The sequence below is a fragment of the Lynx canadensis genome, chromosome C1 (assembly GCF_007474595.2).
Source record: "Lynx canadensis isolate LIC74 chromosome C1, mLynCan4.pri.v2, whole genome shotgun sequence".
Classification (NCBI taxonomy): domain Eukaryota; kingdom Metazoa; phylum Chordata; class Mammalia; order Carnivora; family Felidae; genus Lynx; species Lynx canadensis.
In genome coordinates this window covers 115034252-115051289 of record NC_044310.1, presented here as the reverse complement: position 1 = coordinate 115051289, position 17038 = coordinate 115034252, and positions in this window count along the sequence as shown.

Below are 17038 nucleotides of genomic sequence, written 5' to 3'. Positions count from 1 at the left end.
TGACACGAGTACCATATGGGAGAGGCCCTTCTCGGTTCTGGTTTTAGTTTTGTCTATTTTCTTTTCATTTCTCACTGGGAAGCAATAGATCCTGGCCCATGGCCTGTTTGTTGCTTCTCTTCACAGCCCTGGCCCTATAAACTTCCTCTCATTGTCCTCTGAAAGAACACTAAACACTGCCTTCTTTCTACACCTTTCCAGAGTCACTGAGAAGCAGACTGCGCCATTGTTCTTGAGGCATTAAGACTCCATTGGGTCACACATGGCTAAATTAGCATTTAGGAAATATTATTTGGAGACAAAAAGTAATTGTAAGGATAGAAAAGAGATCAAAGGCTTCCTGGACAACCAATGATCCTTCACACGTTGGATGATATGATTCAATATATACTTTGCCTTTGCAAATCTACAGAGAAAAAGAAAATGTGCTTAGAAAAATAGGATGTGGGATATGGAGAGTTCAAAATATTATTAAAGAAACTCATAACACATCTGAGACTCAAAGTTCACTAGCCCTTACAAAAACCAGAGCTCATTTGTTCACAAAAAGAAAAGTATGAAAAATAAATTGCAAGTATATTAATAATTTAAACTCAGCCACACCAAAAGAAAATGTAATGGCAATTTTAGAAATTAAATTAGTCACTTAATTGCAGTTTTAAAGACTAACACCAACTATAGTGTAAGAAGTTAGACATTAACTAGAAATCATTACAAATTAGTTTTACATGAATAGTTAGGACCAATTTCCGGGCTGGATGTGAACTGTTTTAATCATTGGAATTTACTATTTTTTCCTTGTGTCCTTAATTTTCATCTTGACTCTTCTCAGGATTAAAAATCTAGAGTGTGTTTCTCCAAAAGTATCTGAAAGATTATTCTTTTCCCTTTTTCTGGTTCTTGTGTATTTGTTCTGGTAGCATGCTGAGGTAGAAATCACTTTGCATTTCAAGTAAAGTTTAATTGTCTGAACTCCATAGTGTTGTCAGAGACAGAATAGAAAATTGCTTCTTTCCTTGGGCCCCAGTGTCATTTTTTTTTTCCCAGTGAGGGCAAAGAGATGAGAAAATCACATCCATTGAAGGGTCTTTGTCTCAGTCACCATTCATGAGAATCATCATACACTCCTTGGTTCTCTTTTGTCATCCATAATCAGTGAACTTTACTTCTTCCAAGAAATAAAATGAAGGAAAGGTAGTTAGTGTTTGACTGAATAAATTAGTATTTCTTTAGTCTGGAAGTACTTTTTATTTCTCTCTATATATGTATATGTTATATATTTATGTACAATATATTTATATATATGTTTATATATTATATATTTATATATATTTTTTAATGTTTATTTATTTTAAAGGAGAGAGAGACAGAGCATGAATAGGGGAAGGGCAGAGAGAGGGAGACACAGAATCTGAAGCAGGCTTCAGGCTCTGAGCTGTCAGCACAGAGCCAGACATGGGGCTTGAACTCATGACCTTAAGATGCTCTACCAATGAAGCTAGCCAGGTGCCCTGTCCCAATATTTTTTATATTCATTTTTTTTTGTTTGAATGGTGATTGGTAGTATCTTTATTTAATAGGCTTCATACCCAGCATGGAACCCAATGCAGGGCTCGAAACCATGACCCTGAGATCAAGACCTGAAGTGAGATCAGGAGTCAGATGCTCAACTGATTGAACCACCCAGGTGCCCCAATAGTACCTTATTTTAAATAACATTTTTTTTTTACTTATGAAATATTCTGTTAACTTTAAATTTTCCCTGAATATAACCTCTTGTATATAACAACCAAAACTACACACTTTCATAAAATAAACCTTCTTATGCATTCATTATGATTATGCATTCAAAAATTAAAGACACAAAATTTCTAAGAGCTCTTTATTATTGTATAATAAATAAATTTGGGGTTATTAGCTTGACATCGAATGCTAAGACTGGGCCCCAGCTTACAGTTTTGGTCTTGTTTCCAAATAGTCTTTCTTGACAATATATTTCCCAAAATAGGTTAGTACATGTCCTAGCTACAAAATAACATTTGAGGTTACACGGGCACCTAAAGGTGATCTATATAGAGGAAACAAACAGAAAGAGTGAACCCTGTCTCCTAAGGGAAAGTCCAATATCTAAAGACCAAATCCTCAGGAAAAACAAAATCCTATGTATGTTGGATAGAGTTGAAGGAAAATGTAACCAGAGATGGATATTAGAAATTTAGCTTCTCAATTCTTGTTATCATGGGATGCAAGAACAATATTTGAGTTTAGTCGTATCCATAGGAAGCTGTAGGCCAAGATGAGATCAGTTCAAATCCTAGAAGTTTGGGAGCTGAGAGGCAACTGCCTTACAGTCAGACATGCCACTCTTGTATCACTCAGTTTATAGTATGTAGTGCTTACTAAATACAGATTAAATGAATAAATGAATAATTTAATATATCATGATGTGCATATTCTTGTCAATTGCCTAGGATATCAGATTGTATCTTTCATGGTAATCCAAAATATCCAGAAGCTACAAATGGAGACTACATATTTGGGACAAGGTGGGTCTGGTGGCGGTCTGGTACCTCTGGGCAGGAGAGTCAAGGATTGCTACTGCCTAAGGCAGTGCCCGAAAGTTATATAATTCTATGATTTTAATGGAATCTAAAGGTAAATATAAGTCCCCAGAAAGGGGAGGGGTTACCAATAACATGTAAATGTCACAAAGGAGCTTAAGAAGCAGTCTTTGATCATTCAGAGAAACTACGAAAACAAGATGATTCAGTAAGTCAGAAATCACAGCCTTGTTATCATATCTTTCAAGACTATTTTCCTTCCCTGCTCAGATGTTGGCCTCCACAAGTGCATTTTTTCTCATGACTGAAATACTGTTGAGACAATAGCCAAATTGTGGAAAAAGCCTAAATGTCCATCAACTGATGAATGGATAAAGAAATTGTGGTTTATATACACAATGGAGTACTACATGGCAATGAGAAAGAACGAAATATGGCCCTTTGTAGCAACGTGGATGGAACTGGAGAGTGTGATGCTAAGTGAAATAAGCCATACAGAGAAAGACAGATACCATATGTGTTCACTCTTATGTGGATCCTGAGAAAGTTAACAGAAACTCATGGGGGAGGGGAAGGAAAAAAAAAAAAGCGGTTAGATTGGAAGAGAGCCAAAGCATAAGAGACTCTTAAAAACTGAGAACAAACTGAGGGTTGATGGGGGGGTGGGAGGGAGGGGAGAGTAGGTGATGGGCATTGAAGAGGGCATCTTTTGGGATGAGCACTGGGTGTTGTATGGAAACTAATTTGACAGTAAATTTCATATGATAAAAAAATAAATAAAATTGAAAAAAAGAAAAAGAAATACTGTTGAGCAAATCACTACCCAAGGGGATGCCCTGCAGAAAGGGTGCACACACAAATTATTTTGGTTGGAAAAGCAACATATCTACCATTACAAATAGATTACATTTAGTGTATTAGGAGCATTCACCTGGCTCTACTAACACAAGATTTTTTTCCATATTTACTTCTGGATCTGCAAGTTTCATTTAAAAACACAGTAGTGGAGCGCCTGGGTGGTTAAGTCCATTGAGCATCTTGGTCTTGATTTCAGCTCAGGTTCATCCCACGGTCATGGGATCCAGCCCCATGTCAGGCTCTGTGCAAAGCGTGGAGCCTGCATACGATTTTCTGCCTAACTCTCTCTCTCTCCCTCTGCCCCTCTCCCCAGCTTGTGCATGATCTCTGTCTAAAGTAAATAAATACACGAATTAGTTAAAAAAAAACAAAAACAAAACAAAACACAGGGCCCATCATGGCAAGTTACAGGGTCCTGTGATTTCCTTCCCGCAGCCTCCGTGCCAACATTTTCCCAGGCCCTACCTCCATCTAACCACTCATACTCCAGGATAAATACCTCTATTTTCTACCATCTCTTCCTTGTTTCATACAATATTAAAGACAATGACTGTTCCTTAAGTCAAATTTGAAGAGGCTTCTTTTAAGGTGAGTAGTGAGCACTGAGAAGAAAGCAAATCTTTGGGACACCTCACCTCAGGAGCATCGGAAAGGAAAAATATATCCATTTCAGGAAGAAATATTGGATGGGGCTCAGGGCCACAGCTGCAGCAATGCACAATTGGCCAATTTAATTTTCTGTGTGTGTAGGGCCCTGTTCACAAAGTGACCTGAGAGGCCTGGATTAAAAATAACAGAGACATTAATTTTCTGTTATAATTGTCTCGGTTTGCATTTCATGGTTTGTTTTACTAAAGGTAGTTTCTTGAATTGTTCCCTTCTAGGGAGCTTGGTGCATCTTAATGCTGGGCGGAGAACACGTCCCCACTGCCTTTAGATGTTTTTAATCTCATCAGAGATAGGGATCAGGTAATTGTGGAGCCAAAGAGAAGAGCCAGGTTACTTCAGAGCACTGGAAAAATCTGACTGTCAAAGCTACAACCATCTGGGGTAAGGTCCTGCTGTTGCAGACAGCTGTCAATCACTGAATGCATCAGGCTGAGCCTTAAGCAGATCTACTTGCTGAATTTTGTAACTGGGGGAAATTGCTACTGAGTATGTGTTCGGGTCAGAGAAGGTTTCTGTAGATTTAGGCGGGGCCAATGAGAGCGCATTTTGGCTGTATTGGTAATGAGCTGTTTAGAAAGATTACTAGCACTAACGTTATTTTACTTTTGTGCCCTTTATAGTGTTTTTCTCCTGAACCATGCGTGGAGCCCGATGAATCTTTTGCTTACTGCATTCCAATTATAACTAATGCTGCAAGATTCAAATGAAAGACAGGGTGGGGAGGGGATTGAGAGAGAGGGTCTATTGCTTGCTGGTGGCTGTGGAACCCACAACAATGAAAGGATACCATCACACGTGAATGGCCAGGGCCACGGATGGTACAGCTCCGTAAAAACGTGTCGTGATTGAGTATAGCATGATTTGGAAATCTGCTAAGTCAGTACAATCCCCATCAAAATCCTGCCAAGAGTTTTTGTAGCTATTAACAATGTGTGTTTCAAATTTGTGTGGGAAGGGGAAAATTATATGAAAAAATAGCAAAGTTGGAGGATTCACACTGCCTCATGTTAAGTCTTGTTATAAAACTGTATTGATCAAGATGGTATGGAATTGGTCAAAGAATGGACACAAAAATCAAAGGAGAATAATGGAGAGTCCAGAAATAGGTCCACATTAACATAGTCTGCTTATTTTTGACGAAGATATAAAACAATTCCATGAAAAAAAAAAAAGCAACAACAAACAACTAGAGTCTTTTCAACAAATGGTGCTGGAAAAATTAGACATCTATTTGGAAAAAAAAAAGGACATCAGCCTATTCCTCACATTTTGTATAAAATTAACTCAAAATGGATCATACACATCCAAATAAACTATAAAGCAATGAAACTCCTAGAAAAAAAAGAGATAAAATGCCCGTGACTCGGCTTAGGCAAAAAGTTCTTCTACATAACCCCAAAGCATGATCCATAACTCTTTTTTAAAAATAACAAATTAGGGGCACCTGGGTGGCTCAGTCGGTTAAGCGTCCAACTTTGGCTCAGGTCATGATCTCGCGGTTTGTGAGTTCAAGTCCCGCGTTGGTCTCTGTGCTGACAGCTCGCAGCCTGGAGCCTGCTTCGGATTCTATGTCTCCCTCTCTCTCTCTCTGCCCCTCCCCTGCTCACGCTCTGTCTGTCTCTGGCTGTCAATAATAAATAAATGTTAAAAAAAATTAAAAATAACAAGTTAGACTTTTCCAAATTTTTGAATCTTTTACTGTGCAAACAACTGTGTCCAGAGACTAAAAAGACAAAAGTACAGAGTGGGAGAAAATATTTGCAAATCCTAACTGGCAGAAGACCTGTGTGCAGACTATGCTGGAAACTTAAAAAAAAAAAAAAATTCAACCACAAAAACAAATCCAATTAGAAAATGGGTAAAAAAAAAAATACTTTGATACTTTACCAAAAAAAAGATACATGTGTGGCAAGTGAGCACATGAAAAGATGCTCAACATTATTAATCAAATGGGAATTAAAACTGCAGTAAGATTGCACTGGACACCTTCCAGAATGGTTAAAATCACACACACACACGTAGATCTGACATTCCACAGGACAGATGAGCATACAGAACACCCGGAAGGCTCATACATTGCAAAATGGGAAACATACATTAACCACATGACCCAGCAGCCACCTTCTAAGTATCTAAGATCAATGAAAACTTATGCTCGTACAACATTTATATGACACTCTGAAAAAGACAAAATTAGAGGAACAGAGAACAGGTGACTGGCTGCCAGGATGTGGGGCTGGAGAGGGTCTGACCACAGGGGCTGCATGAGGACATCATCTGGGATGAGGAACTCTTCTGTATCACGTTTGTGGCGGTGGATACAGGACTCCATACATTCATCAAAACCCATAGAGCTGTCTACCGTGAAGAGTGAATTTTAACCCATGCAAATTAAAAAGAATGAAACAAGTATGAAACATACAAGGGGTTGATTTGGCAAATGATAACGTCTATTTTAGTTTGGTTTAATTATGCCTATAATTATGATGTCTGGATCCAAGGATGGTCCTGCAGACACGAGTGTTATTAAGGGTTTATAGGGCCCATGGAATTGATGGGAGCAAAGGAGAGGGTGAGCAAATATTGATATGTATTTAGCCCTAGTATGACCAGGGCTCATTCCTATGCCCTTAACAGGTATGATTTATCTTCATATTGGGAAGTATTACTACTCTCATTTGATGGAAAATGAAATTGAGGCTTGTTCCGAGGGGAATAAAAACCACTTTTCTGAATACACTGCTTCTACGTACAGAATACGTAACATGAATCCAGGGAGTCATGAAAAATTCAGGGGGCATGAAAATTAAGAAAGACCTAAGAAGGCATTAAACAAAATTTTGCATAAAGTTTAACGACTTCTCTTGATTTCCGACGATAATGCTAAACCGTGTTGGGGACGTGGTGGAAAAACTTTGGCTACTTGGTCATGCAAAGACATGGAATTATGGCAAAACAGCCACACACAAGGAGCATTTTACTTTCTCAAGGGAAAGCATGTCTTGGTGATATGCCACACGGCTGTGCTGATCTATCATCTCAAACACAACTCTAGTGAAGGCATACCGTGTTTGTCTATCACATCCGTCCGCAATACAGAGGCAGATACACGCTTTATATATTAGATGAATATATGTATATATATATATGAATATATTATATTTCAAAATATCATGCCAGGCAAAAAATATGGGAACAAATAAACCCTTGATATTCAGCAGGAATCAACAAAAAGAAGAGCACTTTAGTTAAGAAAAAAATCATTGTAAATATAGTGCATGGCTAACATTTTGTGAGAATGAGGCAAATGCATAAATATGTTTTTCTGGGTGCTTATCTCTACCGGTTAAACTTAACGAAATTTAAAAGAAAACACACAGACGATGATAAATATTGATTTCATAGCAAGTCCCGGGAATACAAATCTTAGTATTGTGTTGGTCACATTGTAATATTACACCGGCTGTGAATATATGTTTCATCTCAGGCTGTCTTTTTTTTTTAAATTTTTTTTTTTCAACGTTTATTTATTTTTCGGACAGAGAGAGACAGAGCATGAACGGGGGAGGGGCAGAGAGAGAGGGAGACACAGAATCGGAAACAGGCTCCAGGCTCTGAGCCATCAGCCCAGAGCCTGACGCGGGGCTCGAACTCCCGGACCGCGAGATCGTGACCTGGCTGAAGTCGGACGCTTAACCGACTGCGCCACCCAGGCGCCCCATATCTCAGGCTGTCTTAAGCGGGGTGTGGAATAAAATTGACATCCGTGGAGACGTTGGGTTAGGTTCTCTGCTCTGATCTGTTTTTGAAGCTGGCTTTTGATTTTACCGTGTGTGCGTGTGTTTACTGTGTGTGTGCACTCGCATATCAGCAGCTGTTGAGGTCTCCTGGGCAAAGAGCAAATAAGAGTAGCAGCCAGGTAGTGAACCTCAGTTTTCTTATCTATTTAATTAAATAATTACTTTTATTATTTACTCCGGGGGGCACCATGTCTTCCTAACACTGTTCCCCGGGGCGAGAGTTACAACAGTGAATTTCCAACAGCAGCCAGAAATGAAGATAAGATCTGCTGTTTTTCACTACTGTCAGGATTCAAAACACCTGCTTATGATATGTGTTCGGCCATTGCCAAGTGCGATGGGTCCTGGCAGAGTGACCAAGTTAGGAGAAGTGTACATTTGATACCCCGATGGCTTTGGGAAACTTCTTGCAAAGGTGTTGATTTGCCGAGGCAGAATTAAACAATTTGCCTGGTCCAGGCTGTTACTTCAAAAATCACTTGGGGCATTTTTAGTGAAAACCCCATTAAAATGTCTCCTTCTGATCACTGATTCATTCTAACTGAGCTGCATGCCTGGAAAATTTGATTTTTTGAAACTGTTTGAAACTCACAGGGGGGAAAAAAAAACCAGCATAGAGAAAGAAGAGCCTGTTGGAATTCTCAGGCCTCTGTAGAAGGTTGTATTGTACGGCATGGGAAGCACCAGAGCAGGGAACCCCCTGGAAAGCTGACAACCTGAGCAGTGGAGAGCAGAGACAAACTTGGCCAGCACAGAAGCCTCGCGGGGGTAATTAGAATCTCTTCTGCCTTACTCAGAGGTCATAAAATGTAAGGGCCCCGGTGGGCCATGCTCAAACACTGGCTGGGACAGAGTAGCTTAACAAAGGTAAAAAAAAAAAAAAAAGGATGACTTTAGTCCCTCTGGAAGGAATAAGAAGGCCTTATATTAATTACCTCCAATTACAAAGGGAGAGAAAGAAGCACCTTTTAAGGAAGACAAGGCAAACTGAAATTCTATTTGTGTGACTTTCGCACATGGAAAGTCATTACTTTCACCATGTAATGGCCCTATTGCTTCTAGGCCGTGTCAGGTTGCCTCTGGGCTGGTCTGCCAGCTGGGGGCCCACCAAGGGCCGTTTCTGGATGTTTGACTCTCATTCAGGTTTAGTTTCGATGTGTCTAGGAATATGTTAGTATGTGTACCCTGGAGTTCTAAAAATGGCTAGAATTCTAGCTGAAGTACAATAAGAACGAGGGGATCGAGACAGATATTCTATAATAAATAATTGCCTCACTGCTGCTCGTTTGGCACCTAGGCACTGTTTTTACAAATGTAGGCGCATCGCTTAAGCATACGGGACATGCCTGGCAGCCTCTGGGTCGCCATGCCTGGCTCTGAATGTTTAGACATGCTTTTCCATGCATCAGTGATTTACTGAGAATCTACCATTTGGCAAGCGCTGCAAAATCTTACATGTTGAGATGATGCCACGGCTTCCTTCAAACTGTTGACTCATCAATGGAAGACGGAGAGGAATCCAATGTATGATTGTAAATTGCAAATTTTATGGTCAGTTTTACCTCAAACTGAGTCCTTGCGGTGGAGGGTCATTGGAAGGCCTTCTCAGAGACTGCGTTCAGAACTGCACCTCCAAGAACAGGTGTATCTTACCCAGGCGAACTTGGATGGAGGTGAGGGGGGATAGGGAAATAGATGAGGGAAGCACGATGAGGATTGCTGATGCTTCGGAGGACGGCACCTCAAAGATTTGGGAAGTAGGGCTGCAGTCAGGCAGCCGCAAAAAGGACACTGTAGGAATCACAGAATGGGGGGTTTTGCTGAGGAGCTTTATCCTGAAGGCAAAACAGATTCCAGTGAACCACAGTGTTCCCCGTTCTTTAGAGTGAGGTTGTGTCAAGATAATTTAGGGATTACGGAGAGTCCTCTAGTCCAGAGATGTGTGCTCAACAACCGAGAACACTCAGCAGGATGTTTGTTGGTGGGAGAGGGACAAAGAGGTGACTTCTGACATCAGGAGGGGGACAACAGCCCCTTAAGAACCGTGTTTGGGGACTATGCAAAACGATGCACCCTGGACTGACTATGGAAAAGTGGTCTTCCCTTAATTTGCCCTTTAAAAAAATTTCATTTTATTTTATTTTTTTTCATCCTTAAAGTTATTTATTTTGAAAGAGAGAGAGAAAGAGAGAGAGAGAGGGAGAGAGAATGTGAGCAGGTCAGGGGCAGAGAGAGAGAGAGAGGGAGAGAGAGAGTCCCAAGCAGGCTTCGTGCTGATAGTGAGGAGCCTGATTTGGGGCTCAAGTCCACAAACCATGAGATCACGACCTGAGCCGAAACCAAGAGTTGGACGCTCAACAGACTGAGCCACCCAGGCGCCCCTTAATTGCCACTTTTACACCAGGCTTCAAGAGCTGAATATGTTAAATATTAGGATGTTCTTTGGAATTGGTCATAAAGAAAACGTAGGATAATTATGACATAAGTGATGGAATCACACCAATTCTTGTGATACTAATAATTCTGTAGAGTAACTCTTAAATCAGAAGCCTTACAATCATGGAGCAAGTAATCCTGGTGGCGAATGTTTCCTGTATGGGCCTCATCAGGATTTCATCAGGCCGGTGGGGAAGGCTCTGGAATGTGGGCTTGAAGGAGTGATTTTTATTTTTGTAACTAAAAGTCGACAGTCCCCGAAATCCTCAAAGCCATGACAGGAGAGTTATGAGGCTGGTGGACCATGTCCGTCCCTTTTGTGGGCACAAACCATTATCCTGCTTGCCTATGGCTCTCCTTGTCCATAACTGCCTGCCCCATAACGTTTCCCCTCTGGAGGTCTATTGTGCACGCTCTACTGGGCATCCACAGGGGAGGTCATGGCCCATTGTACTTGAACCCATTCCTGTGGGATTTCTCCAGCACACCAGGTGTTGTGCCCTTATTTGGTTGGATGGTCACAACAGAGGTGGCTTCAGTGCCCACGAAGCAAAAGGCCTGCATTTGGAAGCTTCGTTAGCCTCAGGTTCACCTCCTCCCTTCCTCCCAAAGGCTTTCGTGGTTTTGAGTGACTCCCATACTTTAGTTTTTCTTCATGAGAAAATGAAGGCTTTCATCACTCAAATTTTGATCTAAGATGCTGCATGTCCTCCAACCATAATGGCCTCCTCTGACTGGAAAGAAAGGGAACAGTGGCAACGTGGCCGACATACTTCATCTGGAATCTCCTAAACCTTGCTTCCACAGGAGGTCTAGAATAGATGCAGTCAGCCATGTGCTGATTCATGACTCCGATCACCGAGTGACCATGCCTTGTGTCAGTGCTGTAATTTGCGCTGCTAGCAGAAGAGACCTGAGCTCAAATCTAATTTGAAATTTTGTTTTGTTGCCATCCTCCAGGTATCTGCCCTCCTCTTTTCTGGAAGCAGGCTGTTTCTGAGCAAAGCAGATCTCCTGATACAGGATGTGATAAGCTCTAAAGGGACTCTTTGCTCTCTCGCGGACCCTACTGGAATTTCTGCAGTAGAAAGCTTAATATTAATCACTTTATGCATTTATTAAAAAAAGGAAATTTCTCACCATTACTAAATAAAAAGTAAGCAGTATAAAGAGACATGGGTGAAGGATATTTTTCCCAATATATATAAGGAAAACATAGCAATTAAATAAATCATATCCATTCATGTAAAACTCTAAATCATTTCACAAACACTGAGCTCAAACAGAGATAGTATTATGTATTTTTATTTTTTAATATTTTATTTATTTACTTTGAGAGAGAGACAATGTGTGCAAGTGGGGAAGGGGCAGAAGGAGAGAGCAGAAGAGCGAGAGGATCCCAAGCAGGCTTAGTGCTGTCAGGGCAGAGCCCAGTGCAGGGTTTGGTCCCACAAACAGCGAGATCATGTCCTGAGCTGAAATCAAGAATTGGACACTTAACCGGCTGAGCCACCTGGGTGCCCCTGGAGCTAGTAATATTTAATCCCAGACAGGGGTCAGGGGTACAACAACAAATAGATACAATTTCTGTTGTCAAGGAATTCAGAATATAATAAGGAGTAGAGACACATAGATAACCATTTTACCTTGGTGCCAGCAATTCTGTGATGAAGATAAGCCCAGAGTATCTTATAGGCACAACAGGAGAGTGTTCAACCCTACAAGCTTGTGTCAGAGATGAACTTGCTAGGGTAGATGACATCAGATCCAAGGGTTCAGCAAGGGGTTTGCAGGGGGCAATGGCTAGATGATAAAGGCAGGGCTCCTAAGAAAGACATTATGAATCGTCCAGATTCCACGAAGGGGATGGGAGGAGCGAGAAGTCAGGCAGCATTTCCATTGCTACAGTGAACAGTGGGATCAGAGAGTGACAAGGAGGAGGTGACGTTGGAGGACAGGCAGTGAGCTTGTGCTTTCGTAAGTAATGGGGTGAAAGGGATGGATTTTACACTCAAAGCAGGAAATTTTTTAAAGGATGTTAGAAAAGTAGTCTAGCAAGTAAATAACCGCTAACTGAACAAGGAACACCAAGCAGGAGGGAAGTGGAAAGAAATTCTGTAAGTGGCGACATGGCCTCCGGAAAGCAAGACTGCCAAAGAGTAATAACTACTAGGCTGATATTTCGTCCTGGTAGGGGCAAGTTTGTTGCAAGGGTAGAGTGTGTGTTGGGGTGCATGTTGAGGTACTGAGGATTGGTAGGCTTCCAGGTGTTCTGTGATTGAGGATAGCAGACCTTGAGAGTTGGCCTTCTTGAGATCGAGTCTATTCTTCCCACTCGCTGATCCTTTTTAAAGACTCTTGTAATTACAAATTTCTCACTCTCCAGGCAAGAATTTCTTCCAGGGCTTGGATCCTTTCTTTGTCCTCTGGCGTGTGATCATAGGTAAGGCTCTTGCTTCTCAGACTGAATTTTCTGATCTCTAAAAAGGGACCGATGTTTTGAGGGCCATAAGTTGATATGAAGTGTATGAAAACACTGTGCCCTGTGACTCATGCGCATTCCAGGGTGTCAGTAATGGTGAGCTCTCCATTTCATTTGCTGTGTTTAATAATGATGGTGACTTCAGAAAGGGCTGATCAGCACCTACTTTTGTGGATTGGAAATGTGACTAAGGAAACAAACTGGGCTTCAGACCTATTTTGATGACAGTGTCGAACCCTTTTGTGTTTGGACCTAAATTGAATTTGAAGTTATTACAGATGCTACATTGTGACAAAGTGGCAAAAGGGAACCCAGGGTAAGACACGTCCATTAACCTTGATAGTGGCGATAATAACTCCCTCTAATAGAAACTATAGGTCTATTAGCAGGCCTGTAATGGGGCCAGGAAATGCAAATCAAAACCTCATTTACTTGGGTCCATTGCAGGAGAATCCAGAAAGTGCTGCTGAACCCCTAAGCCTGCATTCCTGTTAGCCTTGGAAGACACATCTTTAGACCAATTTGGTGGAAACTTTAAGCTTATTTTGAAGATAGTTCATTTTCCTTTTCAGTGGTTATTTTGTATCCATGTGATTAAACAATCAGATAATGGCAAGAATTCACTCAGAAACACTTTATGTTGTTCAGGGCAGTGATATTGATCTTCCATTTATTAAAATTGTGTATATGTGTATATGTCTGTAATCGTGCCAACTGGCCCACATACATTATTTCAGTTAATGTCCCCAGCAAGCTATGGTATATACAATTATCATCTTTTCTTTTTTAGAGATCAAACCAACTGGGCCCAAGAGAAGTTAAATAAATTGCCTAAGTTTACACCACCAGTTAAGAAGCAAGCTAGATACCCAATTCCTGGTCTACCTGTAGCCAATGTTCATGGAAATTGCTATGTCTTCCTTTGTCAGGTGATGAAAAAGATATTTCCACCAAATTAAGCTCACAGGACAAACATGGAAATCATGTAAGTGAATATATGTGAAGGAGAATTAAAAAAAAAAAAAAACAACTAAATTGCTTAGCATGAGAATCATAGCTAACGTGTCTCTACCACACCCAAAGCAGCACACTGTATAGAGGGGTCAAATACACACTTGTCGTGAAGCTGACCAGTGAGTAGGAATTAGAAAAGAAGTTCAATTTGGGCAGGGTGGCTCAGGGGTTTGAGCCCTGCATCGGGATTGTCTGTCGCCCTCTTGCTCTCTGCCGCTCCCCCACTCCTGCTCTCTGTGTCTCTCTCAAAACAAATAAATGAACTTCAAAGAGAAAAGAATAAAAGTTCAAGCAAGTGGGGCACCGTTGTTGAGGTGGGGTGCTGGGCTTCTGAGTAATGTTAATATTCAGGTAGACAGAATAGCCATGAGCTTTATGTGGATTATCCATTTCCTCAAACTCAGTGAGTAGAAAATGCCTCTCGCCCCACCAATATCCTGCCTAGAATGACGTCTTATCCCTCCAGAAGTCTCTGAAGTTACCTCCTGCAGAAAATGTTTCCAGATGTCTGCAGTCAGAAATCACTTTTCTCGGAGGTGCCTGGGTAGGCCCTGTAGGTTAAGCGTCCAACTCTTGATTTCGGCTCAGGTCATGATCTGTGGTTTTTGAGTTCGAGCCCCACATCGGACTCTGTACTGACAGCACGGAGCCTGCTTGGGATCTCTCTCTCCCTCCTTTTGTCTTTGCCCCTCCCCTGCTCTCTCTAGCATGGGCTCTCTCCCTCTCTCTCTCAAAATAAATAAACGAAACTTAAAAAATAAATCACATTTCTCTTCCTTGAGGAACAAAGCTGTATATTAATAGGTTTTAGAAGACATCCTATCTGACCTGTTTGGTTTAAAAATATTTTCTCGGTTGTGTGTGTGTGTGTGTGTGTGTGTGTGTGTGTGTATGTATAGTCTCTATACTAATATTGCATAGCTGATAGTGAACACAATTATTCACTTTCACTGCATTTGATTAAATTGCTATAAATTCCGGTTATGTTTCTCCCACAGAGATGCATACTCACCTAGTGAATGAAAACCAACAGTTGATACATTCTGGGTTTCCAGTGGTAAGGTCACAGTGTTGTCATCTGTGTCTTGGTAACCAGTTCACATGTACTTATCATTATTGAGCTTCTGGAATGAAATTTCCAGCCAGAAATGTCTTGTGAGGCATTAGTCTATGTATGTGTGCTCTTAAAAGAAGAAAACCTGGCCTGAAAAGAGTTGGCCCGGCAGACCTGATGAATTTGATTAAGGAGTTTAATTAGGCAAAGGAGTTCCTTGCTACTGGGAATGTCTAAGTCACCAGGCCAAAATTGCACACTTCCTTGGTGGCAGAGGATGCCATTGGCATGTATAGGTCTTCTGTGTCCCTGATGTGTTTTACAAAATCTTGTGTACCTTAAGAAAAAGAGTACAAATCAGGAGACTATAGATGCTGGCAAGGATGTGGAGAAACGGGAACCCTCTTGCACTGTTGGTGGGAATGCAAACTGGTGCAGCCGCTCTGGAAAACAGGGTGGAGGTTCCTCAAAAAATTAAAAATAGATCTATCCTATGACCCAGGAAGAGCACTGCTAGGAGTTTATCCAAGGGATACAGGAGTGCTGATGCAGAGGGGCACTTGTACCCCAATGTTTATAGCAGCACTCTCAACAATAGCCAAATGATGGAAAGAGCCTAAATGTCCATCAACTGATGAACGGATAAAGAAATTGTGGTTTGTATACACAATGGAATTGCACGTGGCAATGAGAAAGAATTAAATCTGGCCTTTTTAGCAGCATGGATGGAACTGGAGAGTGTTATGCTAAGTGAAATAAGCCATACAGAGAAAGACAGATACCATACGTTTTCACTCTTATGTGGATCCTGAGAAACTTGACAGAAGACCATGGGGGAGGGGAAGGGGGAAAAAAGTTACAGAGAGGGAAGGTGGCAAACCATAAGAGACTTTTAAATACTGAGAACAAACTGAGGGTTGATGGGGGTGTGGGGGAGAGGGGAAAGTGGGTGATGGGTGTTGAGGAGGGCACCTTTTGGGATGAGCACTGGGTGTTGTATGGAAATCAATTTGACAATAAATTTCATATTAAAGAATAAAATAAAATCACATCAATAAAAAAAAAAAGAAAAATAGTACAGGATGGAAACAGTAAAAATAGACCCACGGAACCCCAGAGAAGACATGACAACAGTGTGATGAATTTTGTCAGGAATGAAGAGGATTGCTTCTCTCAACGTGGGAACCATTGTGGAAGAGAAGCATAAAACAGGAGCTACTTAGACCTTTTCTGTCCAGGATTCATCAAAGGCTTTACTTCTGGCCCCTGCTGTTATCATCATAGGTGTATGTCTGGATGTGAGCTCCACAGGGATAAAGCTGAGGTACCACTCTGAGAGTCAGAAGATGTCCTGTGATCAGACTTTATTCCTATACAAGTTGATTGTGCCTGGTTTCTTGCTTCTATTAAGGGTACGCTAATCATGAGCGATGTCCATTAAATATGGCCGGCACATGGTGCTAACGAAACTTTCTGGCTTCTTGCGGTTGAGTGTGCCCATATGATTAGTTCTGGCCAAGGATTTGTGAGCAGAATTGTTATCTGTAACTTCTGAGCATGAACACTTAACTGATGGCCCAAGCGTATAAGATTTTCCCCCAAGGTCTCTTTCTCTCTTCTGTTCTGAGTGACGATACCAGAATGTGGCTTCTCTGTCACCCTGGCTGGAGTAAAGAGACGCAGAGCAAACATTGTCCCTAAGCTGACCCAAGGTGGGCAAAACGTTTCATGATAAACCTTTCTTGTTCCAGGTCATTAGCTTCTGAAATTATTACCACAGAATGACGTTGTCTATCTTATAATACGTGGAGCTTCCCAGGTCCTCATGAAAACAACCTTTTGGTAGGCCTACCATGACTGTTCACTTACCAAACAAGTAATTTATTGAGCACTACCTGAAAACACACGCTATCCAGGCACCAGAAATATCGCATTGAACAATGATATCACCTTCGTGCTGCCTCAAACCAATGGGAGGAATGAGGCGCTGCAAGACCAATGGGAGGAATGAGGCGCTGGTCTGCAAGACATTTTCAGATCAAGACTACATCTCATCAGCAGGTTCACATGGGGACCAAGCTGGATCTCCACGCGGTAGACATGAACAGAAGAACAGGAGGTAGAAAAATACATTCACCCCCCAAAATTGCATCGCATGCCTATT